Source organism: Babylonia areolata, chromosome 11, assembly GCF_041734735.1.
Source record: "Babylonia areolata isolate BAREFJ2019XMU chromosome 11, ASM4173473v1, whole genome shotgun sequence".
Taxonomy (NCBI): Eukaryota; Metazoa; Mollusca; class Gastropoda; order Neogastropoda; family Buccinidae; genus Babylonia; species Babylonia areolata.
Genome location: NC_134886.1, coordinates 40,277,026 through 40,284,525, shown reverse-complemented (window position 1 = coordinate 40,284,525; position 7,500 = coordinate 40,277,026).

The following is a 7,500-nucleotide window of genomic DNA, read 5'->3' as shown; positions in this document are numbered from 1 at the left end:
GCCATGTCAAACACACACACACACACACACACACACACACACACACACACACACACACACACACACACACACACATACAGAGAGAGAGAGAGAGAGAGAGAGAGAGAGAGAGAGAGAAGCATGCTTAAGCTATTTAGTCACGCACCAGTCCCTTTTTGGCAAAATTATTTGCTAAAGCATTGTATATCACTGCTTGGATATTCCTTATCGTATTGTATTGTATTGTATTGTATTGCACTGCCTCCCCCCCCCCCTTTTTTTTTTTCTTTTTTTTAAACTTTTTTTTCTGCCTGCGATTTTTTTCCCTATCGAAGTGGATTTTTCTACAGACTTTTGCCAGGGACAACCCTTTTGTTGTCATGGGTTCTTTTACGTGCGCTAAGTGCATGCTGCACATGAAACCGCAGGTTATCGTCTCATCCGAATGACTATCGTCCAGACCACCACTCAAGGTCTAGTGGAGGGGGAGAAAATACTGGCGATTGTCGGATTCGAACCAGCACGCTTAGAGTCTCTCGCAAAACCACAAGGTGAAAACGCTAGAGCAAAGTTCGAACGTATGACTCAATGGGTTAATTTAAAGGTGTTAGCCAACGGGTCATTAACCTCTGCTCTCCTCTCCTTCTCTTCTTCACACGCCTTCCCCAATCCACTTCATTTCTTCTTTCTTTTCTTATTTTCTTTCTTTCAAAAATTTACTGACACAGTCATTTCACCTGTTACAGTCCTTTCTTCACTCCTAGTTAGATATGTTAACAACATAAAGGACACATATAAAAGAAAGGAAAAAATCAATTACCAAACGAAACAACACACACACACACACACACACACACACACACACACACACACAGAGAGAGAGAGAGAGAGAGAGAGAGAGAGAGACTTAATAATTCTAGGTTCATGATATGAATTAAACACACTGGATGAAAAGGGTTATAACAACGGGCAAACAACGACAACAACAATCATTGTTATCACCACCACTACCATCATCACCATCATCATCATCATCATCATCATCATCATCCAGCCAAGCAAATCCACATTAATAAACAAACAAACGATGAATGTTTCACCCGTGCAGACAACCGTCATATCTTTGGTCATGTTGTATGCCTAATGATATTTTAATCGTAATAGTGATAATTATGCATGTATATAAAATTGTCTTTAATTGACACCCTGCGCTGTTTCTGGACCAAGGATGCTGTACAGAAACTGACCATTTTCTGAGCTGTCAATCACTTGACTCCAGTTCACCTGAGTCGCGACGTTACCCACCAACAGGACAGAATGCTGGTAAGTCAGGTTTGAAGCATTGATTTAGAAACAAGTGGATAGCACACACCTTCCTTGAGCCCATTTGCTAAATGAAGCCAGTGAAAGTGTTCTATCAGCCATTTTACTACTCGTGCCAGTTTATCGCGATAACTTCATATATGTAGCCGAACGTTCAGCTTGTTTTACGACAAGCTTTTACTTGCTCGCGGCGTTAGTTAACTCTCTCCATACGAACGGCGAAAGAGACGACGTTAACAGCGTTTCGTCCCAATTACCACCATCAAAATATTGCAAGCGGAAGGCTCTTATACTGAAGAGGTGAATGTTGACAAAGAATACCACAATTCTGACGACGGAAGCTAAAGGTTGGGTCATTCAGACACCCACTGGACATCCGAGGGGTCTGTGTTGAGGAGAAGAGAGGACTGGCCGTACTGAGTGAGTTAAACTGACATTCGAGTGTGTGCCTCCATAGCAAGGTTGCGCTGCGTGTCACTGCACTGTTTTCCTGTAATAACTTTGGTAAATAAACAAATGGCGTATATCAACCAAGACACATTTTGGCATGTCGTGGGGGTAAGCATTACACGATTTCATCGAGGATACACGCTTTCAGTTCAGAAACTACCACCAGTTAGCAGACGACTTCTCAACGGACTGACGGTCAGATACGAGTAACAATATGGCGTCCAGATGGCTTCAGTTTTTCTGGCCAATGAGCGATCCATCTAATTTCAGAGCAGTGGGTTGGAAGTCGCTTGACAAGGATGAATATCAGCAATCATACGGTCACATCGCAGTGAGTAGAAGTGTTTTTTTTTCCCCTTGCTGTTGTTTGTTTTTGCTGTTTGGAAGATGACATTATGTTTCCTGTTGATGAAGTTATCGTTCTTTTCACTTTTGCTTTTCTTTCTTTCTTTCTTTCTTTCTTTATGTGACCAAGTGTTATGCTTGCTCCAATACTTGCCTCACGCACAAGCTGTATTAGCTTGCCTCACGCACAAGCTGTATTAGCAGACGACAGTTTTCACAACTAACCCACGCGCAGAATGTGTGACGTCACTCCGCTTACATCATTTTGTCCTCTTCGCCAGACAACCTACTCACGGCTCACCAGTGTCGCATCGCGGTACGTCACTGGCTGAGCGGTTTCTGCACCACCGTATTTAATTAACAGATATTTTGTCAGATCAGTAAACTACAAGTATTATATACTGGCAGAATCGTCGCAATTCCATCTTTAAATCTATTCCATTTATGTTTGCCTACGTTAAACTGATTTAACGCAGTTTGTAATTTTCAGCGACGAGCTCATTAAAACTGACCCTGTTCAGGTGACCTAAATTAAGATTATAAATGTATCGTAAATAACCAACACTTCATTTTATACTCATTATAAAGTAGGTGTTGAGCTCTTTCTTTTGCAACTTATCCGACGTAAATAGGAATCATTTAGAAATCTGTCACTGAACACCTTGTAAAAACACAGTTGTCATCAGATTTGGCCTGATTAGTGACGATCTGCTCGCAGCACACGTGATGGTCTTTGCAGTCCGCTTAACTTGCATAAATTGGCACAGTGAGTGATGAGTGGTCATTTCATACCTGGTCAGTCATCTGACCAGAGCTGCTCTCTCTCTCTCTCTCTCTCTCTCTCTCTCTCTCTTGCTGCATCGCGGGCAGTGTGAGTGTGTGTCGTGTGTGTTCTCACAATGGCTGACACCTCGCAATGTATTGCTGCACTGTCTTCTCTTAGTTCTTCTCTTCTAGTTGTCTTCTCCATTACTTCTCCTCTTTTTATGTCTTCTTCTCTTCTTAGTTTCTCTCTCATAACTATTGTAAATAAAACAATAGAAAAACCCATTTGTGACTGGCCTCTATATGTTCCTGGCCTGTGCATGGGAATTCTTATCCTTTTATCATATAAATCATTTAGTTAGTTCTTTTGTACCGTACCCTTGAATAACCACTCAGTAACATGGCTACATTTATTCATTTATTTGTCTGTTTTACGGCAACATTGGTATTCTCTGGGCTCTGAACTTCCAACCTTATAGTTTGCAGAAACTAGCAAGATAAGAACTGACATTAAAAGGAAACATCATTAGTTACTTTGAAAATCATTTTGTTGAAGAGAAAAAGAAAGAAAGAAAGGAGAAGAAAGAAAGAACGAAGAAAAAGAAATGAAAGAAAGATGGAGAGAAGGAAAAAGAGTTTAAAGTCAGTAACAGCCTGTACCCGTTCGACCCTCCCTTCGATCGGCACAGCTCCCGCCACCCCACCTCCCCACCCCACCCCCCAATCCCACCCCCGTTCAATAGACTAACTGGCCTAAACTGTCTTCCCATCTGCTGCACACCACACCACACAAGACCCTGGCCATAAACGCCACGGGCCGAAGGTTCGAACCTTCATTTTCCCTGTGCTGCTAGCACATGCTGCCAGTGCGCCCTTGAGATGTCGCTAAAGCCGTAAGGCGATACCGTTTGACGTTATGTCGTGAAAGATTTACGGCAGCGCGTGGCGTGGAGAGAAGGGGGGATATGGAGGTTGTGGGGGAGGGGGGGAGGGACGGAACAGGCTGTGCTTGACATTACAGAAAGCCATCGTGGGTGCACAAGTAGCTCTTTTTTCTTTTTTTTTCTTTTTTATCCAGATCGATCGGCGGCACTGCACTGTCGGGTCAGGACTGTGCAACATGCAACGGATGTTTTATGAGAGCGTGTGGATAGGATAGGTTGAGGTGAGTGTCGAGAGGAGAGGGTGAGGGGGATGGGGGCGGCGAAGATGTCGTCAAGCCCCGTTCCATCCTCCACCCACCTCGTTTTGCGCTGGCCCTTTCCGCTTCCCCCCCCCCCCCCTCCTTCGGCTCCCCCTGCACGGCCACCCCCCCCCCCCCCCCCCCCCCCCCCCCCCGCCACACCTCCTTTTCCTCACCGTCAACCCGACTGTTACTTGGTGAGCTGATATCGGTGACGTCATCTCACCCTACCCACGTCCCTTTCCACTCGTTCACGGTAATATTCTTCTTCTTCTTCTTCTCCTTCTTCTTCTTCTTTTTTTTAACCCATATCCACCCACGGTATGAATTCGTCATACCGGCTTCGCGTTTTGTGTGTGTGTGTGTGTGTGTGTTTCTATTATGGTATGGGTCCTGATAACACATTTCTAGAATCATTTTTTTAAGAAAAAAAGTAGTTTTTTGGAAAAAAAAAAATCGTGACCCTGTCGGGGACCTTGGGTGTGACTGGGGACATTAACATTCTTTTCATGTGTACCCGTCAGATGCACAGTGGGAGTCAGTGGTACCAAGAAGGAAATACAAGAAAATGATACCCATTTAACAAAAGAACATAGTGGAGTGATGGCCTTGAGGTAACGCGTTCGCCTCGGAAGCGAGAGAATCTGACCGTGTTGGTTCGAATCACGGCTTAGTCACGAATAAATTCTTTCCCCCCTGCCCCCCCCCCCCCCCCCCCCCCTACCCCGGGACTTTAAACAATGAAGAGCCACCCCTTGACAAGTCATTACACTGCTAGCTGTGAACAACAGAGAACCTCTGTCTCTTCTCAAACAAACTGTGATACTGGTTGAAACACTGGAGTTGCAAAACTACACGGGACTTGAGGCAGACCCTTTCCGTGTGCCTCTGGCACAATATGCATCTCTTTTGGGTAGCAGAGACTGCCAAGAGGTCGCCCACCCTGTCATGCCTCACTTGTCAGGTGCTGTCGGTGTGTAAAGCAGGGCCTGACCTGCCCTCGCCACGACAGACTGGGGCTAGAGGTAGACATGAACAACTCTGCGCCTGAAGGAAAAGAGGTCAATGAGGTTTTTGTTTTTGTATTTCTTTTTTTATCACAACAGATTTCTCTGTGTGAAATTCTGGCTGCTCTCCCCAGGGAGAGCGCGTCGCTACACTACAGCGCCACCCAGTTTTATTTGTTTTTTTTCCTATCGCAGTGGATTTTTCTACAGAATTTTGCCAGGAACAACCCTTTTGTTGCCGTGGGTTCTTTTACGTGCGCTAAGTGTATGCTGCACACGGGACCTCAGTTTATCGTCTCATCCGAATGACTAGCGTCCAGACCACCACTCAAGGTCTAGTGGAGGGGGAGAAAATATCGGCGGCTGAGCCGTGATTCGAACCAGCGCGCTCAGATTCTCTCGCTTCCTAGGCGGACGCGTTACCTCTCGGCCATCACTCCACAGGTCTGGTTCTTCCAGATGGTCCGTTGCCCTGAACACAGTGGCAGCCAGACCAGCAAGCAGTGGAAGGCCAGTAAAGCAGTGTCATTAATGAGAAGGCAGGGATAGTTGGGAAGCTACGGTATTATCAAGTCCTTGACAACTGCATCCCCCCAGTCCAGAATGACCAAATTTGCGTTATTGCCTATCTCGAACACTTGCTAAAGGATTGACATAGCAGATCAGCCACACACCAGAGCTTGTATCTGATTCTCAATGGCTTGCCCTTGATAAATTCCTTAGAGTTATGATGATTTAGTAATGGATCACTGACTCATCAACAGACATATTCATTTTCATGCGGAAGTACATCATACAACATTCGATGCTCAGGCTAATGAAGCAAGCAGCTCAGTTTGTTCAAGATTGTTGTCTACACATGAGCGTCAAATCTGTTGTGACTTTCTGCACTAGCAACATGATGATTCCGGCAGTCCACACAGCACTTTTTCTCTCAGTACTAGGTTCGCCTGGGTAGAATGTCACAGTCCGGCAGAAGGAGAATTCCCAGGGATATTATATAAGTCATTTCTGTTTGTTATGAAGTTGTGAGAACTGTCAGCAGGGAGGTGGTTTTGATTCAAATTCTGGAGAGTATCTCCCTCATCTTCATCACTGCCTGCATGTGATGCATGGCTTTACGGATGAAGTAATGTAGGTAGCTGAATGTTAGAACGTCGAGATTTTCAAGGTTTTTGGCGTTGAAGCATCTTTGTAGGCGGAAAATATTACATTCACGGTTACTGCTCGTATACAAACGCATTGAGATAAAGTTAAGCAACACACACACACGCGCGCGTGCATAAACGTATATGTGTGCACATACATGCACACGCATGCATTATCGTATGCATTTTCTACGTAATCTATACTATTATCTATGCGATTCTCCATGTCCTTCTCCACTCCCATTGTTGTCCCCCTCCACTCCCAATGTAACCTCACAGAGTACACCAATCCTTGGAATGAGAATATGTCAGTGTCCCCCGTCACCCCCACTGTCCCCCTGCAGGGTGCACCAGTATTCTGAACAAAAGCTGCACGGAAAAAACATAGGTTCGGCATGACTTTGTATACATTTTCCCATATATACCCACACTAACTTTGCAAAATGTCCGTTTGGAAAAAAAATGAATTACCGATTCTCTTGGATTCTTTCTGTGTCTATTGTTTCTAATTTGTTGTATTTGACACCTTCCTGAGAGAAAACCTCAATGTGATCTTGCCAATGGATTAGCTTGAAGTTAGGTAATTCAGTTAGGAACAGGACCACAGTTTTAGAAATACCACTATTCCATTATTGCTTTTTCGAGAGGGATATGAATGAGTGTTGTCTGGTAGGGTACAATGGGTGGAAATGGGTTAACTGTACCCCCCCCTCTCTCTCTCTCTCTCTCTCTCTCTCTCTCTCTCTCTCTCTCTGTCTCTCTCTCTCTGTCTCTGTCTCTCTCTGTCTCTGTCTCTGTCTCTCTGTCTCTCTCTCTCTCTTCTCAGTTTCCACCTGGTCCCGTCCCGTCTCTGTCCTCGTAAACTCTCATGAAAGGTGCCATTTCTTTGTCCTGGCCTCGCCTCGAGGAGAGGGAAGGAATGAAAGAGGAGGGAGAGAGAGAGGAACGGAGACTCTGACGTGGCGATAGATACATGCTGGTCTCGATGACGTAACTGAGAAGTTCTCACGGTCCAGCCGACGTGGTACAGCAGTTAGCGACGCGAAGTGATGACGATAAGGTCGTGTGGATATAAATCTGTGGGTATAGTGGAGTATTGGCCCAAAGATAACGCGTCCGCCCAGGAAGCGAGAGAATCTGAGCGCACTGGTTCGAATCACACCAGCAGTCTCCAGTATTTTCTCCCCACCCCCCTCCACTAGACTTTGAGTGGTGGTCTGGACTCTAGTCATTCGGATGAGACGATAAACCGAGGTCCCGTGTGCAGCATGCATTTAGCGCACGTAAAAGAACCCACGGC